Source organism: Drosophila yakuba, chromosome 2R (genome assembly GCF_016746365.2).
Source record: "Drosophila yakuba strain Tai18E2 chromosome 2R, Prin_Dyak_Tai18E2_2.1, whole genome shotgun sequence".
In the NCBI taxonomy this organism is placed as follows: Eukaryota; Metazoa; Arthropoda; class Insecta; order Diptera; family Drosophilidae; genus Drosophila; species Drosophila yakuba.
Window position 1 is genome coordinate 4,771,567 of NC_052528.2, and position 22,469 is coordinate 4,794,035.

General features: G+C 45.6%; 1 protein-coding gene and 1 long non-coding RNA gene across 3 annotated transcripts in view; one reads left to right on the top strand and one right to left on the bottom strand.

Moving 5' to 3' along the window:
* LOC6529336 (Krueppel-like factor luna) overlaps nucleotides 1-22,469 on the top strand; it is a 126,659-nt gene that overhangs the window by 63,297 nt on the left and 40,893 nt on the right. The window lies entirely within an intron of this gene.
* On the bottom strand, nucleotides 1,416-21,203 carry LOC120321215. Its single transcript, XR_005560805.1, has 2 exons — nucleotides 11,741-21,203; nucleotides 1,416-11,679 (listed from the first exon to the last, which is right to left on the bottom strand). It is a non-coding gene; the product is annotated as an uncharacterized LOC120321215 (long non-coding RNA).

Consider the following 22,469-nt stretch of genomic DNA (forward strand, 5'->3'; position numbering starts at 1 on the left):
CAAACACTCGAGTCCTCGGGCGCAGATCAAGGATAAAATTAAGGAGCTGAGCAGGCCAAGCCCACTCATTGCCACTCCGCCATCCGTCTTTTATCTGCGGCTTGTTTGCTTGTTTGCTTGAACTTTCCCATTTTTTATAATGACATGCCACAATGTTAAGTTGATAGAATCTCAGAACACCACCGATGGCTGCAAACTTCTTCTTAAACATATACTCATTAAAGGGAACTAAATCGGTATTGAATAGCGTTATCTTTAAAGAGCCATAATAAATTCTAAAATAATAAGAAATTAATTATGAATCACGAATTGCTTTCAGTTCTGTTTCCAAGAATATAGAATGTGTTTCTTTCTTTTGGTAACTTACCTCATATTTGCATAGGCAACCACGGAAATGGCCAAGTGGCAGACCCTTTTTGCAGACAGACTCCTGGTTGAAGCACGCTCATTGTTTAACTTGCCGCGGTGGCCATGTGGTTACTGTTGGCCCCACATGCTGGCTCCCCCTTATTGTAACCCCCCTTGGAACACACCCCCCTGCCTGCGCTGAATGCAGCAAGTGGAAGCCCCTAACTTTGGCAGGTCCTTGTGGATCTGACCATATTCCTGTTCCTCGCCCTGTTGGCAGCAGTGAAATTGCTTGCGGTTAATTGTTTTTCACGCGAAAAACTTCAATAATGCAGATATTGGCTGGCAGTTAGCCCCCCGCTCCCCGCGTTCCTCACAACATGCACATACCGCTTTGTTTTCAGGTTGTGTCGCCAGGGGGCTCCTCTGCTCGGCTTGACTCGGTTTGGCTGGCCGCATTGTTGCAATTTATGATGTTGCATGTATTTTTCCCCCGTTCTTCCCCACCACACCCTGCTTCCATGGTAAACACGAAGCGCTGGCCAATATAATCAAATATGCCAGCGTTGCGGGTTTGTCGAAGGAGCGAAAGGGAGGCAAGGAGGCGGGGAGGCAAGGAAATCCAATAAGCATTTTCATTTGTCAAGCGGCGACCAAGCGTCGTATACGCAATTTGTCGAGCATTTCGTTAGCCTTTTGCTGAGCACCGCTTCGTTTCGTTTCGTTCCGTTTCGGTTTTGTTCGGTTCGCTTTGGCTGCAAATTCAATTTATTGTAAATATTTTTGCGCCAAAGGCAAAACTTGCAAATTAATTTTTTTCGCCTGCCGCCCGCGGAAAATGCACAAGTGGCCAGCGGGGAAAGTGGAGTGGAGTGGGCGGCGAGAAAACGATGGAAAACATACAAATAATAGAACAGAAAATAAAACGAAACGAAATCCAATAAAAAAGGCAACAAGGAATCGGCCAAGAAAGCGAAAGAAGGCGAAAAAAACTGCGCAACTTTATCACAACAAAGGGGGAAAAGAAAAGCAAGCACAGCTGTGGGCCACAAGGAAAACTCGAGGAAAACGAGCGCGAAAACGAAAACTCTATTACAGCCACAGTTGTTGCTTTTTTCTGTATGTGTGTGTGTGTATGTGTGGGATGTGTCCTCAAGGCTTCTCTGGTGCTCAAGTAATGAGAATTGCCAACAGGCACACAAGTGAAGCAACTGGAAGGACGCGCCTTTCCTCCATGTGCCGATGTGCCGTAAGATCCTGCAATATTTATTAAAGCCGAAAATTATGAGGCCCGAGTGCAAATAAAGTCGAGCTTCGACCGCCCAAATCAGTTACACCGTCAATGATGTGCGACGAGTCCTCGCGTTGTCCATTTCCATGCCCAGTGTCCTCAGCTCTGAGTTCTGAGTCCTGGCTACTGAGTCCTGCCCACTGAGTCCTGAGTCCTGTTTGTTTAACCCTCGTTTTCTGGTCGTGTTTTTCTTTCGGAAAGCTGCACTTTGATTGTTTTCCTCGATGTACCTTGGTTGTGTCTATATATTTTGCGGCCTTTAGTCCTTTTAGCCGTAATCAAATCGAGCAACGAAGGGCCTGGCACAACATTTTGATTGTTTTTCTCTTAGTACAAATTAATGGCCCGCTAGGCATTCAATTAGTCAAGCAATCTTCCATATTTCCCTTTGCTATTTTTGCGAGTTTATTGAACAAAACTGTTATTTTTGCTGCACTGGAAATAAAGCTGAAACAAAGATACTGTTAAATTATTGTATTTTCGCCAACGCGAATTTAAGACCATAAATTGTACGCCTGAAATCAAAAAATATTGGTATAATATTCCTATTTAAAAACCATATATACAAATAAGAAATAATAATATAACTTTTGTAAATATACATTCGAAACTTATGCCAACGTTTCCTTTTCATCTTTTCATTGCAGGTTGGTGTCCAATTTCTAAGCCACTTGCGTTACTTAAAGCCCTCTTTGGCAAGCTTTAAACACTTTTCATCGAGAGTCACTGCATTGTCCTGGCGGCTGGCAGAAATGCAAATTTCTTGGCCAAACAACAACATGTGCTGCTCCGTCGTTCGTGGGCCAAATGCATTCATGGGAGCACAAGGCAACTGAGCCAAAGCCGGCAAATAAACACTGTCCATCGCCCACCGACGACCACCCACCAGCCGCTGCCCACCCAGAAGAGGGGGCGTGGCAGTCGGCAGACAGTGAGGGCAATGACTAAAGACAACAAACCACATGTCAGCCCGGCCGGGAACCCTTTCACGGGCACAAAAACCAGCCAAAGGGGTGTGACCCAGACCCAGACTCATTCCCATACCAACACCATTCCCCAGAACTGAGAACACAGAGCCCAGAACCCAGAACCCAGGGCACTCCCCAATCAACAATCGACGTCATCAACTGCAAGGCTGGACAAACAGAAAGAGAGGGGCTATGCGGGGAGGGAAAGAGACGGCAGGGCACGCGATACTGTGGTTTGTCATTGCCGGGATGACGACGTCATGATAGTGGCTACAGGAATATGGATGAGCTCTGGGTTTCGGGCCCTCCGGCTCTGTTGGCTTAGAAAGTTCATTGTCTTGCCAGCAATCGCAAAATGGAAAGTGGTTGGGTGGTTGGGCGGTTGGGCGGTGGGGTAGTAACCGCTTAAAGCTTAAAGAGGGGTGCAAATTGCAAATTGCATGCAAAGCCTGCGACTGCATTAGTTTTTCCGCCTGCAGCCATATGGTTGCTGTCTCTGTCCTGAGTCGAAGTTCCACCTCCTGAGTCCCGAGTCCTTAGTCCTGAATCGTGAGTCCTGAATCCTGTGAAAATCCCGCCCCACTGCAGTTGTCTAACCTCATTTCGCAGTGAAAAGAAGTTGAGGCTGCATTGTATGCCGCCTGCAGACAATTGAATTTTAATTTGTATAACTTTAGTGCCAGACAGTTGGAGGGGTTGGCCATGTTGGGCATGGGGCGGCTCCCACTCCCCCTTTGTGTCCCTTTCAACGCTTTTAAAGCCCCTCCATTGAAGCGTTGCCGGCGGCCATGCAACGGAAAATTGTACATATTTCAGGCGACGAGGGTTATGGCTGCACACTTCTGTTTAATGGAGTCATGCATAGAGGCCCTTTAAGCGGCCTCGTCCTGCCACTAAATCCTTTTTGTTTTAGTTCACTCTCGCCGTAGTTGTTGTTGTTGTTGCTGCAAAACAATTTGCAAATTGCTGGCCAAAAAATGGCGCCGCAAAGCTCACCTGAAAGCCACCCCAACACCCTTTGCCATCGCCATCAATTCAAGCAATTACAAAAGACAAACGGAGCAAGGACCCTAAACCCATACATATTCACACACACCACACACACACACACACATAGAGAGAGGTTGCACAACAACAATGGCACAACTTTAACGGCTGGTCGCCTTGATCATTATCAGGCAGGAGTCGTTGGCCAAGTGCACGACACGGGCCAAAAGCGGGAACAGGATGAGGAGCTATGCGAGGATGTGGCTGGCGAACCGGGAACCCGGGACAAGAGCCACCAAGAGGATGAGGATGAGGCCGAGGACGAGGACGTGACTCTTAAGTGACTGCTGTGGTGGCGTTTTGTGGCCATGTTTTGGGGTGTCAAGCTCGACTGCACAAACACAATAACACCCAACACCATAAACACCGTGCCGCACAGAGACAGAGACGGGTAGACGTCCTTAGAGAGAGACAACACAGCAGAGGCAGCACATATGCAGCGATGACAATAAATGGCATTCGGTGGAAAAATCAGAAGTTGGCCATAAAGTTGATCCTACCAACTATTGAACCTTTACCAGCGAGGAAGACATAAAGTGCAGAGCGAGAAATTGGGTGATGGAAAACGAATTCCGAATAATATGCCTTATAGAAGAAGGCATACAAGAAGGACTTCATTTTTCTTTACCCATTCAAGCTTATGTTTAAGTTCCCAATGTTTTTCAACTCTTTAAGGCTGAAATGACAACACTGCTCATGTGCAACAACATTGGCAACACCTGCCGCGCCTCCCACAAAGGAAAACATTGGAAAAAAAGGGGGAAAAGTGGGAAAATGCAACAAAAAGAGCGGGCAAAGTTTAGTGCTTTTCATAAACTAGTTGCCGAAGAGCGGCGGTTGCCGGGAAAAACGCTGAACACAGGACACGGGGCACAGGACATAGGACGCAGGACTTAGCACACAGGAGTGAAGCTTCCTTTTATTTTCGAATTTAGTGCCGCCGCGGCCGTTGGCCCGTCTCCTATTATTACTGCTATTATTATTATTTTTGGGCCCCAGTTGTTGTTGCCCTCCTGCTAGTATATTTATTTTTTCGCCTTTGTTTTTTCTTGTTGCTCCTGGCACAGGAAACGTGCGACGTCATGTAGGCGCGCCAGTCAGACGCCTAAAAGTATGCCTCAGCGTTTAGTGGCAATATCAGCAAAAACACGCGATGGGGGAAAAAACGCGAAATGGGTGGCAGAATGGGTGGCAGGATGGGTGGTGGTTGGGCGGTGCAAGGACTCTAGGCCTGGCGTCGTCCTGCTTCCGTGTTGCATGTTGTCGCTGGCTGGCTTTTCCTCCTGCCTTTTTTAGCTCAGTTCTCAGCTCTCGGCCAAAAGTAAACAAAAGAAAAGCGAATTTTTCGTTGGCCACAAAAAACTTTCGTTAACACGAGAAATTGCATGCCGCAGTGGGGGTTGCAGAAAGAGGGTGCCACTTTTTGCTATTTTGTTTTTTGCCGCCACCCCAGCTGAAGGTTATTGTGGCAAATTGAGTTTTTGCATGAAACTTTAAGCCGCTTAAAGATTAGACCAGGCCAAGACAGCACCCGAAAGCTCTACGTCGAGTTTCCCAAGAAAATGCCACTAAACAGTTTCCCATTTACGGCAACTCGCCGCTAAGCTCCCCTCATTCAGCTGAGCCGCCCTCTGAGCAGCCCTCTTCCTTATTTATAATTATTATGCAAGCTGAATACGAAAATAGGATGGCAACTAAATCAAGGCGTACGTAACGAAGAACTTAACACTCTGTAAGTGTTTCCGGCTGAGGGTGAATTATGAAATATTTATGGTGCTGTGCTCCAAATGCTATAATTTTAGTGCAGGCTGCACAACTTGTAACTGGCTTAAATGGTAAGAAGTTGCATTTATTCGGCACTTGAACTGCAGTGAAATTTAATGCCTTTCAAGCTCCTTTCTTTTATTTTCACTCACAGATAAGAGGGAGAATATTTGTATGTGCACTGAGAAAAAGACCCTAGAAAGTACTCACTTTATTTATCAAAGGACACTGTAACATTCTTCGGTTCGTGTGGAATAATATTGTAGGGTTGATTTGGTTCTTTTTGGGCAGTTTTGGTGTCTCCTTCTTTTGTGGCTTTCTCATTATCGTTCCTTTTGGGCGACGAGTCCTTTTAGGGCTTTCACACCAATGCCGTAACAGCTGCATAAATATTTTCTCCCAGCCATTTGGCTTTTATTGGATGCCTTTCATTGCGGCTTTATCTCTGGCCCGCTGCTGTCGCTGCAGAGATGGAAGTGCATTGGCCAATTGTAATTCAAGTCGCATAATTTTTCGGCTTATTAAATATGGTAATGCCGCACTGCCAGCCGAAACACCTGCCAGCGACACCGCAATGGCAGTCATTTCGCCTATTTGTGTTAATAGTCAATGGCTGCTCGCTGGGGAGCTTGGCCAAAAGCGGATGCCCTAATGAGTCATGTGCCACAGTCCGTCCGTCCATCTCGCTCTCTCAGCCAAGTGCACGGCGTCAGAAATTCATTAAAGCCATGATTGTAATTTATTCTAATGGCATTTCGGTGTGCAATGCTCGTGCAAACGGCTGCCCAAAAGGTTACGCAACCCGCCAGCCAGTCAGCCTCGCAAAAATGTTGGCCAAAAAGAACATTTTCCCGCCACTGCTGCTGTTGCCATTTCTGCTGCACTGAGCAGTCGTTATGGCCATGTCCAGCATTCGTTTTGATTGACGGCCCAGCCAGAGTGGCCAGCTTGCCCAGCTTGCACAGCTGTACGAGTGGCGACCACATAAGTTTTGAGCTTGTTTGGGCCACGGTGGGAAATTGTAGGATCTCAGTATAATTAGCATTCCTTGAATCAAAATGTTAATGAAGAACTTTCCTTTAAATTGTATCTTTTAAGTCAATTCTTTTAACAAACCGGGGTACACAACTATCGGCTCAAGGATCTGAAAGCAGTTTAAAGTGTGTAAGTGCCTTTGATCCCGATTGGAACTTGAGTAGTTGCGTTACACCGTGAAGCTTTAGTTTTTATCTCGAACCAAGTGCAATTTGTACCAGCAATCTGTATTTCTCGCAGTGTACGCATGTGGGCCCACAACTCTCTGCAGCCCGTTCTTTGTCATCATCATCTGCAGTACTGTCTGCTTAATTAGCGGTCTTGAGCTTTGACTTGCGAATTTCTCACGACCATGCAAAGTGTGTTCGTTCGTAAAATACAAAAATATGAAAAATAAACGCATAGGCAGCACAGGCAGCAAAAAACTGGTTAGCCGACTGAACTGATTTATCAGCGCAGCCAGTTTGATTTCTGCTTGTGTTCAGTTACTCTAAAAATATGAACAGCGTCATGCGCGTCCGTAGTAAATCGATGGCAGAGTTAATTCAGCTTTATATATACACAAAAGCCGGCCAGATACATATATACGAATATACGAGTATCTATATGTACGAAAAGACAAGTTGCAGCAGTTTGTTGCCAGTTGAGAGTTTCTGCTGGCCAGTTTCTGCTTTTGGCGCGCTGCGAGAAGCCAAACCAAGTTTTTTGTTTATAAACAGATTTTGGGCTTGCTGTCGCTGTCCGTCGATCTGTGCGCTTTTCTTATAAACAAAAGCTTCGCAAACAAATGACATAATTTGATATTCAAATTCCTGCACAAACAAAATTTTAATTTGAAAAGAAAACGAAATTGAATTTCAATTTCCACTACCTGCCGCTGGCAAACTGACTAGCTGACTGAGTGACTGACTGGCTGACTGTCGCCTTGAATTCAAAATATGCTAATAACGCGAAATGTTTTTCGTTGGCTGATATCATGATGGTATGGTACGAGTATATCATGATGGTATTCTCGCCCATCTCTCCGCTGTGTTATATAATTCATGCGGCTGGGCATGCATATTATTTTTGATAAACTGACAAACTGGTTTATGAATGCCTTTAACTGTTTGCTCTGGCCTGGGTAAAAACAAATCTCGGGCTGATGTCATCGGGGATCCGATGAGCAAATGCCAAGCGCGTAATAAAAAATAGCCTCAAATTCTTTCGATTATCTCGCGCTGCCCGCTGATCGATTGCCCGGATCACTATCAGAACAAGCCTCCAATCGAAAGTAAAACCCCAATCGCTACACGACTCACATCAGCGGTATTTGCAGAGATAACGAACCCAGACTAATGACACCAGATTGGGGTGAAAGCGGGGGATTGGTGTTTGCTAAGATGAAACACTTGAGGAGCGGCTAAGTTTCAAAGGCATCCCGCCTTTTTTTTGTGGGTGGGGTGACTGACAGGCAGCTTACGCTGCTCTGGATTACTTATTTATATGGGTTCTGACACACAATGATTCACTTAATCGAATCGCTGCTGGCCGAGATTGCAGCATAAGCATAAGCGCCTGCGAAATATCAACAGTGCCTGGCTGAAGAGCATACTCAAGGTACTTAAATATATACGTCATTGCTTCATGGAGATCTTGTCTAATTTGGATCAGAGGAAATTAGATCAGCTAAATCATTGCATAAGGTTCTGCATATCATCAAATCACCATTAGTTATTAGTATAGTAGTATAGTATATTTATCAACATAAAGATGTGGCCACCTTGAGGTCTTAAGTTAATATCATTATCAGGATAAGCTGCGCTCTAAACCCCAAGTTTTAAGTGTGAGGTAATTTCCTTTTTCACGATTCGTTGTTTCTATTGGAAGAGCATCCGAGCAAGTCCATGTACCCTCCAAGGTCCAGGGAATAGGTGCCTTTGTTGCCGGGGAACGCCACTCGCTAATTAAATTTGCATAGGCAACGCGTGCGAGTAAATAATTCTGCGATGCGATCCACCGAAATGACCTAACATGTGTTTTCAGCCGGCGCTGCGTGAGAATGTGACTTCCATCAGATGAGTTGAAATGAGCTGAAATGAGTTGACTCATTGGCAGTGGCCCCCAATACAATTGTTGCTTCTCCAGCTAGGTTCACACAGCAATTGGGAGCCAAGAACAGATGATGCCGATGACTAAGTTGCAGGGGTCGGGGGAGCTGTTCTCTAGACTAAAAGTGACTGCAAGTGCTCGTGACTCAGGGAAAAGTTCGTGGAAAACTTCTGACGAGACTCGTTTACGGGTCTTACGAGCGGAACCAATGAATGAAGCACTTGCAATTGAGTCAGTCGCCTTGGAATTCACTGCCAACCGAACACGAGTTGTGTATACAATTAGTTTCATGCAAATTAAATGTTTTTTTAGTGCCGCTCGGCCGTAAAAGAACTAATAAGAGAATCTGCGAAATTTCAACATTGCTTAATTATTTTTCTTAATTAAGCCAAAGCATAAATTGGACCAGGGAAGGGGAATGGTGGAGGAGGCAGCCTGCCAGCAGCTGTATTAAAAATAAACACAAATAATTATGAACCACCCCCAACGCGCTCCCACTCCAACACTAACACAGATGCAATGGCAATAAGAGGCGTCAAGAAAATGTTTAATAGGCGCGATGAAATGAAACTTAAACAAAGAATTTTACATCCAGCCGCTGGCCAAACAGCAAACACATGTTCCACAGATAAATACAAGTGCAGGCATATATCTTCCCCTTAGCCCGGTATAAATTTTAAAGCCAGCCAACATCGTTGCACTCTAAAAAATGATCACTTCAAGTATCAAAGTAAATACTTGACATATTCAGCTCTTTGCTGGCTTTATTGCCACATTGTTCTATAGTTTATGCCCCTTTTTGGAGAACTGAGCTGAAATCCCCTTGGTTCATCCGGTTTCTCCCTGTTTATCCGACTGACATTTTCAGTTGCCTGCATTTTCCGCAGAATTTCAAGAGGTTTTGATTAATTGCAGCAATCTGGGGGAAGAACGCCCAGCACGTCAGGCGAGACAACCGACTCGTGCCCTCGAGAAGAGGGCTCTACTCTTCTTCTGCTCTTCTGTTCTTCTGCTCTTCAGTTAGTGTGGTCTTCTGCCCCCACTCATTACCACTCAATCTCCGAGGCATGCCTCTGTTGCATGCCACAAGAGTCGTCCGTTTATTTATACGAAATGGGGCCAGGATTGGGGATTGGGGGACTGTGCGCTTTCTGCCACATTTAGCGCTGGATTTGTGGCTCAAGGTCTCGATGTGTGTTTGCTGCACTGCAATTTCGGTGTCATCGCCAATGCCGCCTGCCATTTGTTGCTGGCCAAATTGCAAGATAAATCTGAATTTAAGATTTCCCGCCCACTGCGACGGCCTTATCTATTTTTCAGCCTGAAAGCGCTGCAGTTTTGTTTATTGATGCTGTCCAATTAGGAGGATATTTGGCACACTTGACTGGCCGGCGAAACAAATGCCAAACTGGCAATTGGCTCTAAATTAATTCTTCAAATAATCCAGTTCAGCCATGTGTAAAGCCAAGTGAAGCCAGTCGACCGAAGTCAACATTATTTTAAGCAAATAAATTTTGGAAATATTTTCAAAATACTGCCAAACAAGTGACTAATTAAGGCAGCGGCAAAGACAAACTTCTCGTCTCCATCTTTGCCAAACACTAAAGCAAACAGAAACGAAAACAATGAAGAGTTTTCTTATTTTCTTCGGCTGTTTGCCAACCTTGAGGCGTGCTAATAGATGGTCATAGATATGGATAAATAAACGCTGTGTGGATGGAATGCGTAGTCGAGAAGTGGGTACCCACTAGCTCATCAACATAAATGGAAGGCTGAAAAGTATTTCAAACATTGCGCATACATAGGGAAGTTTCAACACATTTTTAGGTTGTAAAATTTAAATGGAGAACACTTTAGACACTTTAAAACCATTTGAGTGTATATTGAGCGACTCATCAATATACCCTCTCACGCAATAGGTATGCGAAGCTATATACACATCGCCAAATTCGTCTATATATAGCCACTGTGAGCCATATCAATGTGTATAAATTCTGGTTGGCTTTTGAACTCGAGTAGTTGAGACTCAACCAAATGCTTCTTTTGCGCATAGTAAGTAAATTATTTGCGCTCATCTACGGATACGGATAAAGATATTCTCGCAAAATGTGCAAATTTATTTAGCCTTGATAATTCCCAAATTAAAGATCCGAGCGAGAGGCCATTTGTATGGCTTGCCACATGGTACATGGCACATGGCGAATGGCATGAGTGTGCGATTGGGGGTGTGTGTGTATGTTTTGTGTGTGTGGTGTGCGAGATGAAAGGCTGGATTTAAACTGATTAATCTGCGAGCGAGCGAGTGGGCGGCTGAAGTTCGAATGTATCCTATCTGCATCTCTGTCTGCGCCTCTGACATCATTTGCAAAATCAATTTAGCCAGTTCAAATGGAATTTATACAACTGGAGGCCGAGCACGCCCTGCACTCTGCTGCGTTTTTACAACCAATTTTTATGGTTTATGCATAGTTTACTCTTTGTGCCCGCCCCAAAGTCCCCGTCCCAGTTCCAATCCCCGATCCGCAGGACCCCGGCTCTTTGTCTGTCACGGATTGCGGACTGGCAACTGGCTGCGACATTGTGACTCCGGCATGCTCATAAAAAGGTAATAAAATTTTTGTTTACCTTGGTAATAGGAAGTGAAAAGCACTAACACAACCACACACACACAAAGCCCGCCGCACACGCACACACAAACATTTAAATATACTGCAGGATATGGGCACTATGGGGGAGAAACATATTCCTTTGCATGTCCTCGGCTATATGACTATATAGCCTTGAGTGGTTTAGTCGACTCGACAAGTTTTTGGGGCGGCAAATGTGTCCGGGATGCGGGGAGGTCCTTCAGAGGCCGTATAACAAAATCAGGGGAAAAAAAGGAGCAGAGTTGGGGACGGGGAAAAACATCAGGATAATCGCAAGAAATGGAGTCGAATGTTTGGAGTCGAGTCACAGGAAATTGATTTCTTTTCGTGGTTTGGCCCCAGGACCTGGGACCCAGAACCCAGGATCTTCCTTTCGCCGTTGTCACACAGAATTTATCGGTGATTGGTTTGCTCTTTGCGCATATTTATCTCAATGCAGATTTTATCTACACGAAGGGGGACAACGGGGCGCTATAATTGCACTTGCCTGCATATAAATAAAGTCGCTTCAATGGAGATCGTAAAGTATTGCATAATAAACTTCTTACATTGATAAAATGCCCCGACTTGTGCCACCGACTTGTGCCCCACGTTCGCAAATCATGGTCGTTGGGGTCGGCATTAAAATGTGGAATGGCAAAACAACTTCTGGCATAAAAGTATCACAATTTTATGCAAGATGCAGATTATCTAGCGGGCGAAAAGAAAACAACTTCTCGCACTTATTGGCTTTCAATTTCCATTTTGTAAATACACTCGCAGACAAACCATCCCGTTTTCCACTCACTTTTCAGCCCTCCACCCTCTGCGAATTGCGAGGGAAAACTTTTGCGCCTTGCTATTCCTTGTTGATTATTGAAATCATTTTACTGGCCGCCTTCGAGAAACTTTGCCATATTTGCTTGCTTAGGCCTTCATTAAAACTTTGCCCCTAGCTCGACATTTGTCTCCAAGGTATACGAATACTCGAATACTCGTATACACGTACCTACACAGCGGCGCTTTGGGAAAATCAGGGTTGCGACCTCTGGCTTTGATTTATGGCTGTATAAAATAATTTTCCAGCAACGGCAGTTGCTCCACAAAAAGTGAAATGCATCGGAATTTCAATCGGGAGTTTGGCTACGACGTGGCTACAGTGGGAAAGAGGTGGCGGTGGCGAAGAGCGAAGATTTGTGGTGTCATTAAAATTTTGTTGCAACCAGAAGGTAGTCCATCTCTTTCCCTGCACTCTCTCCGTCCTCCTCGCTCCCTTGGCAGATATATGCATCTTTCTTCTTCATTTGCTTACTCCTTCTCTATCTTGCATACTTCGCAGAACCGCTTAAATATGCATTTGTTATTGAATTTTAGTAACAGCTGGCTGGGATGCCCTTGCCGCTACACTGAGGGAAAACTGTAGTGTTTCTATTTCTTATATTTCCATACTACTCAAAACTGTCCTTCAGAGATTTAAGGTGCTAAAACAAATTAGCTTTTATACAGTTATGACTGCTTTAGATTTGTCAGCTTGTATATTATTTTGAAACTTAATCAGGATGTTTGACTTCCACGGTTTTTTTTTGTATGTAGCTGGCTTTGCTTACCGGGTTTTACGTGGCTATGTGGCTGTTGGCATTCCGGCGGGCACTCAAGCGTATCTAACACACCGTGTGTGGCATGCCACATGCACTTTCACCTTTAACTTTTGGCTGATTTCTAGTGCGGAAATCGCTCGTCGAAGGACCTGCTCCCCACCCTCCGATAATATGTGTCTAATACAGCGTATTAATTTATTTAAATTCCACACAGACTCAGACACGGGCACAGACCCAGACTCATATGTGCCGACATCCGCCGTCGGATAGCTATCCTGTAAATCGGTGTGTGTGTGTGTGTGTGTGTGTGTGCAAGGATGTGGCACACATATGGATGCTGAAGCCATTACGACGTTCAATGACACGGCAAAGTGTGCGCCGTGGCAACTTTTTGCCTTTTCCCAGCGCTGCCTCACGGGATGCCTGACTGCTCCAGCACGGGCTCCTGATTCTGCTCCTGCTCCTGCTATCTATAGCCCGATGATTACGACAGCCATCAGCGGGGGATCGAATGCCGATGGGGCCCGCGCCTCGTCCTCGCAGCCCTTTGATTCTGCCGCATCCTTTCGAAACGTTCTAATAGCTTCTAATGCATGTAATGTCAGTGCTCGTCAGCTTCCGCCCCACTCACCTGCCCAGCAAACTGCTTCCATTTTTTGCACCTGAGCTTGATGCTCGTCGTTTAGCGGTTGCTTTTAAAAATGAAGGAACAAGGTGCTCTCTTGCCACAGTATTGATTTTATTCCGAGGCCGGGAAAAGTAGGCTACGCTAATTTACTTACTTCACTTTTGGTTTTCCTCCAAGAAAACAGCCTCTAGATTGGCATTTAAATTGTAACCTTAAGGTTTTAAGGAGTTCAGTCTAGTCAGAAGACAATGATTAAATGATTTATGTGGCAGTTTAAAAACAAATTCAAAAGACCTTCTGAGCTCCTTAAAGCTGCTCAAATTGATGGCTAGCCCGGAACGTTTATGTTTCTTCACTCCAGCAATTATATCATGGCCGAGAATGCTTATCGAATTAAATTTGAAAGCTTGTTCTGCCACTTTATGATAATCCAGAATACTCAGCATGCAGATTGACAGCACTCAGGAGCTTTGGCTTCCAATGGAAAATAGTTTTAGCCCGAAACTTCCACCATCAAATGACCGCAATTCATTATTTTATCTAGTTTCACAACTATTCAAATGTTTGTGTGGCCCTGGGAGCCCTTTGCATTATGGCATTATGGTAAATTGCCTTGTTTTACAATGCTTAACTGCTTGGCCAAGGGTGTGGGATCTATTTTGGGGCACCCCACCATATGCTAATAGTTTTGTCACTCTTCCGAAAAAGGGACCGTCATAAAATTACCGAAAAGGGGGACTTTAGTTTCGGATCCAGCCACTGGAAAAGTTGCAAAGTTGTGATGTCGGCACCTTGTGTTGCTGTCGGTTTTTGGTAATTTCCCCTTTTTATCTGGCGATTCGGTATCCACAGTATCCACACAGGATATTAATGCAGGCTGCAGGACTGCAAGGATATCTCGTAGCTGGGTGTATCTTCATCTTTAATAAATATTTATGTGCTGTCACCGGTCCAACCCAAACCAATCCAAACCAACCCACCTTCTATCGCTTTTCCCCCGCCCGTCAATTTGCTTTTCTAATTTGTATACAAGGATTTCTGCTGCGGCTTTTGTTGCTGATGCGATGTTGCTGCTGTAGATGTCGCTGCTGTAGATGTCGCTTCTGTGGGATGTTGATGTTGCTTTTGTGTTTGCTCTCGGGGGCAACAGACTTGGAAAACTTGGCACTCTTACATATTGATGAGCGCTGCGATTAAGTAGAGCGTGCCTAATGCATGCAGCCAAGTGCGGGGCCCATCGGAGGGTTAAGGAAGGACACCATGTGTGTCAGCCACACACACCCACTCCAGCACACACACACAGCCAACCCATAAACGAAACTCATCAATTTTTATGCGGTTTCGGTTTTTTGCGCCCTCTCTCAGTTTTGTGTGTGTTTGATGAAAGTGAAAAATGCCCGAGAAAAGGTGAAAGGCGGGGAAACTTTGGCTACCTGTCCCTGTCGCTAATGTTATGCAAAATGAAAGTAAACAGAGTATGGTTATCCCTATGTGTGTGTGCGAGTGTGCTTGTGTGTGTGTTGGGGGTGTGCCAGTGGGCGTTAGTGTTTGGCATACAAATTGTTGCTGGCGGCTTTTTAGGCATAGCTTAATGCATTTAAATGGGAAAATTACACAACTTTTTGCGACAGCTTTTCTCCGCTCCTCGCCTACTTTTCCAGGTGGCCATCGAAAGGGTTGTGCTACACTTAAAAGCGAGCATATTCAAATGTATATATAATGATCAGGCTTAAAGGCGGGCACAACACGTTGCAGGGAAACTGAGACTGATTGGATTAGTAATTTAGTCTTTAAACTAGTTACAATTTATAACGCTGTATGTCTCGTTTCACAAGTAATTTTCAAAGTGTATCCCCTACTTACGCGCTCGATTGCAAGCGGAAATCTCAACGCCCGCTGATTCGCACAATTTCTGTCACTCGAGCTGTGCGCTGTGTGCCACATGTGGCGGGAAAGCTTTTAGCGCTTTCATTGCGGTAATTAATGTTCGCCAGCTTGGCTTTAAGCCGCTTTAAAGTCGGGGGAACGGGAAAGGGAAAACGAACGGCAACGGCAACGGCAACGGGCAGGGGAATCGGAATCGGAATCGAAATAGAACAGACTTTTATTTAGGAGCAGCACAAGCTTCTTGCGAGGTGCCATTGTGCGAACAGCAGGGCCATGGTATATGTGCTCCCTAGTTGATGGACGCCATCTGGGCGCCAACTTTGGCTTGCTGACTGGCTCGCTGGATGACTGGCTGGCCCTGGCCCATTGTTGAGTGGGTAAATATGGCTCACTGCTATGGCTTTTTTCCTCCCGGTGGCTGTTGTTCTCGTTGTTGTTGCGACTGTAAAAGTGTCGTCATTGTTGTTGCCACTGCTGCTGAATGGCTTAACAACAATAACAATGGCGAGTCGAACAATAACAACAAGGGGGCAGCAAACGCACGCACATCTCGGTGCTGTAGTTGTTGTTGGCCTAGGCTAGAAGCGTCCTCGATTCTGGTAACAGACCACCCCAACTACCCGCCCACCCACTTCACTTACCACCGCCCACACCACCGCCTACACCACCACCCCCTCTTTTGGCCGGCGGACGGACTTCTGCTCGTTGGCTTTTATTGCTTCAGCTTCAGTTTCAGCCCTGAAGTATGCAGCGCTTTCCCCGGCTTTTCCCGCTGCACACTGCCCTCCACTTCCACTTTTCCACATTTCCACTTCTGACCCACTTTACGCGTTTTTTATTTACTCACTTTTCCTTTTCACCCATCCCGTCTTGTCCCGGCCGAACTGCTTTCCTTTTTTTCCGTTAGCCCATTGTTGCCGAAGTCTTATTATTATGTGGCTTGCTTTCGTCCTTTCTTCAGTTTTATTGCTTGTTGTCTATGGCGGCGACAGCAATTATGTAGATTTCAGTTGCACAAATAAACTTAAATTTATATTGTAGTCCGGTGGGGCAAAAACCGGAATGGTAAATGGTGAATGGTGAACGGTGGGTGAGGTGAGGTGAGGGCTGCATACAGGACCGCATAATGAGCGGGTTATTGACATTAATTGCTCGCCTTCGCTGGAGAATCCTGGATCAGACGCCCGCCGACAGCTCGTGCGTATAATATGATGTATGATATGTCAGCCGAAAACACAAACACCCCGCAAACAGCCTGTCATGCGTCCTGAAGGACCAAAAGGACGAAAGCTTGAGCGTTTGACGGGCGGCGATGAGGCAACCTGCGAATTTGGCAAAACACTCCGACTGACTGACTGTCTGTCCATCCGTCTGTCTGTCTGCATTATGCCGTTTTTCCTCGTTTTTGGATATTTGTGTTACACAACACACAATGCCAACATCGCCGCCAGTCAGTCACCCACAGCAGGGGATAAAGCGTTTTAACCTGACACCAGAACAATATTATTTATACCATCAACACCTTTTTGCTTGATGTGCTCGGTACTTGTGGTTTCACGGAGAATATTGTTCGGGTGATTAAGGTAATTGTGGGTCGAAAAGGCAAGGCATTCAGTTGAAACTGGGCGATTGTTCAGTATTAGAGGATTTAGTTCATTAAAGGATCATTCAAGTAATGGAATTACAATGGAATTTATTCAAAGCAAGCACCTTTGAAACGAAATGAAGTGCAAAAAATGCAAAAGGTAATTCCTGGTCGAAACAAATGTGCTCGTATTGGCAAAAAATGACTCTTTTTTTTACGCAAACATGAAGTGCCGTTTAATTGAAGCTCGTTTTCTGATTTCCGCTTATCGAAAAGAGTTTTTTGCCTATTTATAGCAGCGATATTGGATTACCTGTGGCATTCGCATTTTTTAGCCCGCGTTTGCTTATCTTTAGCCGAATTCATTTAAATATTTGCACACAATTATTTGCAGATGCGCAGCCATCGAAGCTGAAAAATTGATTGCTTTTAATGTACATAGCAAATAAATCGAATCAGTGACTGCGAATCGTGTAATAAAAAGCATGCATATTAGAACAAACAAGTGCTGCACATAGTTTGTAGTTTTAAACGTCACTAAATAAGTGAAAAACCTTCTGCTTTTAAATGAACCAGTTTGCAGATAACCTAATGGCTTCCGCCTGTTAAATGGTGAAGTTACGGTTAACCAAATACCCCTGCAACTTTCGAAATCCCCTTCTGTGTACTGAAATCAAAGTTGTGTTTAACGAGAGACCACGGATTGTCGCTTTAAGGTCGGGTCGAATTTAATCAGCCTCTGAGGAATTTTGTTTGCCACCTTCAGCGAGTTAAATCCAAAATTAACACCCCGAATTGGAGGGGAGTGAAGAGCTAAAGCTGAAGCTGAAGCTGAAGTTGACTTTCTGGGGATCGACTTGGCCCTGATTTGCTTGGCTTTCAGCCCTCATCCCTCAGCCATCAGCTTTTGGCCTTCCACTTTCGAGTTGGGTTTGAGTTTCTAGCTCGTGTCGCCATCTTGCAGGACGCTTCGCTGATTTCGCCAGGGCAACGCAATAATTTGTGTAAATAATCAATGGGCTGTGCCGGGGCTTATTGACATATTCTCCAGCATGCAATGGCCCCCGGGTCCTTGGCGGCCTTTTGTGGCCAGGGCAATTAAATTATTTATAGCCGCCTTTTGTGAGCCGCCTCTTGGAACTTCCCCATGGCAACTTCGATGTCCCGTGTCTAGACCTCGTCCACGTCCACGTCCTCGAGCAAATGGACGGCCGTATCAGAATCCCAATCCCTATCCCTATCCCGAGCATAAGCAAAAGGAAAAGCAAAAGCAAAAGCCCCCCAGGTGGCTGGAACTCGAAACAGAAGGCGGCTCTAATTACAAAGAGCTTAGGCTCGGGAAATATGCAACAATTGCTAATTTGATGAGTTCCCCACGCCTCGGCCGGCGGTTAATGTTGCTTCAGCTGAAATAATAGAAAAATTAAAATACTTTACAGCGCCGGCCGAGGGGATCAAGTGTCAGACAGGCTAACAATTATGGCGCACACCTTTTTGGGCCGCCCCCTTTCACGTCGACCGTCGCAGCCATTACCAAACTTTGACTAATACCATCGAAATTTGTGCATAATTTCGAGGCACTTAAAGCAGACGCTTTGTGCTTACTTAAGTGCCACGCCCACTACCTACCGCCCGGCCACGCCCCCTCGCCGCCCCCAAAACACCCCGCCATTTGTAGTGACGCTTGCAAAGCAATTTAACAGAGTGAGCCCGAAAATTGAGAGAGTGAGGGAGTGAGAGTCTCCGAATTCGTAGGTAATTCCTTTAGGAAACTTCCGCGCCTAATTTGGCACTTTAAACAGGTGACAGGATTTGCGATCTACCAACAAGTGTACAAGTATTTGAATATTTATGCGAGTAAGCCCGCTTCCGTGGAAACTGACAGACAAATTGTTTAGTGATCAATGGAGCTAAATGAATTACTTACGAGTAGCATAGTGTCAGGGTGTTTCAAAGTCGGATTCGATGTAAGCCACCGCCACCTCGGGCAGCAACAGTTTCTGCATGTACTTAGCGTAAAGGAGAACACGTCGCACTTAATTAACTATTCAAAAATGCTGGCAAATTGCAAATTGCTGGGCAGAGTTGAGGCAAGAAGCCTAGCCATCGTTAAGGCGAATTGTCCAGACAGCTTCAATCTCTCTATCTCTGCCTGGATTTTTCTTGTAGCTGGTAGCCACCCCGAAACGCCTAAACCACCGCAGCCGGTCGTGCGTAGGCTTTTTGATAAGACCTGCTCCTTCCATTTCCCATTTTCCATTTCCCGTTCCCATTACATCCGCTGTAATGGCGGCTTGTCCTTTTTGTGTGGCCCTTCTTTGTTTGTCTGCGAGGACGTCCTTGACTTTCCACACCCTCCCTCTCTCCCTTCGGTTCGATGGGGCCATTTTCCCCATTTGACTTTCAAATAATAAAACATATTTTTTGGGGCGCCGAAGCCGCACGAAAACGGCAGCTGTAAAATTTGTGGGTTATTTGTTGAAAATACATTTTCCACTTTTCATTTTCGTCTCCTCTCTTTTCCCGCTCTCTGCCGATTTTCCCTCGGTTGCTTTTTTTCCCGGCAAAGGTGAAGTTTGGCCTTCGTTGTTGGTTTTCGATGCGACCCAGGCTCAGGTTATGTTTTGTGGGATATTTGATGAAGAGGGTCGCCGGTGGAGGGAGTGAGTGAGTTGGCAATGAGTGGAGAGTGCAAAAATGCCAATTTTATGCATGAGCAAATACTTAAAATAAAGTATAAAATATTTCATTTAAATGTAAATGATTTTTTATTTCACTTTGACTCACGTCTGATGTTTGCCAGGTGGAAAATACTCGAATAAATAAACGAGTGTGCGCAAATGTTCTCCCATTACGCCAGTTATTACAGTGGTTAGTCAGCAGTTCTCGGCTTCAATTTAAATAAATTGTATCAATTAATATTTGAACACGTTTCGGCAGCAAAGGCACTTACAACTATACTTTCACACACTTCACCTCAAAGCAAACTATTTAAGTCGCAGAGTAACCAATGAATAATTAGGAAACCAAAATCGATGCAGCTCACATAAAGTGAAACAATCTGAGCCCTGTTTCATAATGTGAACTTCATTCATAAATTCCCCACTTTGACTACTCTGAATAAGCCATAAATAAAATGAACTTCTTCGTTCGAATTACTGGCACTTTTTCTCTGATTTTTGTTGGGTGCAAACGAGACACGAGACCATTTGTAGCACCATTTGCCATTTATCTTGGACTTGCGACTGGCGACCTGGACCTGGACTGCTCCCAGCTAGTTGAGAATTATGAGGCATGTCCTTCGGCCTCGTTCCTGTCGCTGCCCCCGAAATTGATGTACGATGTGCCAGGTGATGAAGGAGCCCTCGCTCCCCATTAAATATATCTCTCAGCGGCCTGTCTGTCGTTTGTCATAAAATTAGCGACAGTTCAGGAGGCGTGAGGCGGTGTGATGAGGATGAGGCATGCCCCATGCCGCTGCTTCATTTGGGTGTCCTTGTGAAGCGCACAAATTAGTTGGTGAATTTTTTATGTTGCCACAGCACGATAATGTGACACCGCCGCCCACATACGTCTTGTCCTTGTGCCACGCCCCCTCTCTCCGGTCTCTGGGGCATCCTGCTGATGTATTCACTCATTTTGCTTCCACCTCAACAAGGTGTCCTTCCCCATCGCCATCGCCTTGCCTTCGCCTTCGCCCTGGCCCATAAATGAAAATTGATGCTGGCGCAAGATTTTTCACGCCACATTGTCAAGTGTGTTGATTCGATTAAGATGGGGATGAAGTGCGTCTGGGGAGGAGGCGGAAATGCAGGATGTGCGGTGCGTGGCCCACAAACCCATTTCAAGTGCAACACCACCGGACTGAGCCGCAGACGGCGACTGAAATTGAGACTCCACCTAATTGCATTAATGCCGCATGCAGCTCCATGCCACCAGTCAGTCAGTCAGTCAGCCACTCAGTCACTTCGGCAATCCGGCAGTCCAACAGTCCGGCAGTCCGTCATTACATCCGTCGAGTGTGTTCCACGCTCATTACGAGCCGAAAAGCGAATCGGGAGCACGCGAGCCGGAGTGAAATTAAAATTTCCGCTTTTGCGTGAGAGTCTGGGCGCAAGAGCGATTGCAGCAATAATTGCAGAATTCCCATCCCATCGCATTGCATCGCATCGCAACCCATCGTGCATCGTCCATTGTGTAGGCAATTTGACTGTCCACCTATGTGGACGCCTGTGTGGCATGCCTCAAGCCTCAAGGCTGAGGGCCTGCGTCACGCAATGGGAAGTTGTAGCTGTTGCTTTTGCTGTTGCTGCTTCGGTTGCAGCTGTAGATGTTGCATGTTGCTCTTGTGCATGTTGCTGCTGCTGTTGCTGATGATGCTGATGCTGCAGAGTGACCCATTGTAATTGCATTGTGGCATTGTGTCGTCCTACTCATCACTGCCCACTTGTCTGGCTTTGCTCTGGTTTTCGGTCTCGTTGTCGTCTTTCAGTTCTGGGTGCACTGAGAGAAAGTGGAGCGCACTATAAGTCACACAATAAAGAGTCACTTAATGTCCGTTTAGGGTTTATTTGTACAGGGCTGCCTCACAACACCAGCTATTTCTTGCAGTGCATAAGACACAACCGATGCTGCGTTGGATGATTCCCCGGCTTTAAGAAGGATATCCGCTCTTCAGCTCAATCGGTGCCGCATTCCTTTTCCTTTCCCCCCGCCCCCCGCCCAACGAATCCCCACGAACTGCCTGATCTGTTTGGCATGCGGACAAAATAATTACAACTTCGCATTATTATGCGAAGTGAATTTTCATTTATGGAACCTTTGCAATGTCTCAAGTGCTGGTGCTACTGATTCCGCCGTTGTTGTTGATGCCGCCGCCTCGTTGAGAAGTTTATTAAAATTGCAAGTGGCCCTGGACGTCGCGCGGATGTTGCAACATTATTTTCGTATTAAATTGTGCTCCACGGCGATGGCATCCATCATCAGAGTATTTATATGTGTTTCACAGACATATTTGCAGACGCCGCAAAGGGTTTTCAGGTTTTCAGGTGTTCGAAAGGCAAAGGCATGGCAAAGGAAAGGCATCCATCGGAGTGTGGTGGGTGGTGAATGGTGGCGAGTGCAAATACAATTTTGAAACTACATATTTGCAGGAGCGAGTTGAACGCACTTCTTATATTGAACACACATCGCTGCCCTCGAATGCATTTCGCATTTCAGTCTTTGGCATTGAACGAGGAGCTCTGCAGCATTTTTGAAGGCATGCCATAAATGCTTCGACGCCAGCAAAAGAAAAAGCAAAAGCAGCAGCAGAAGCAAAAGCATTTTGCATCCATTGGTGTTTATATTGTGAGGTTCCTGACTGATTGTGCCGGGCTGCCGATGTTCCCCGTTTGGCATCTTAAGTGCTTTTCGATTTCCCCCGATTCTGCCACCTTTCTGCTCAATGAGCCCGAAATCTATTCAAATTGATGCAGCTACCTTTAAGTTTAGAGTGCAGTATTTAAGCACAACTACTGTTGCTGTTGCTCCTGCATAATTAACAACCATCGAACTGCGGAGAGTGAAGGGCGGAGGACGGAGGGCGTGTGTAATCCTAT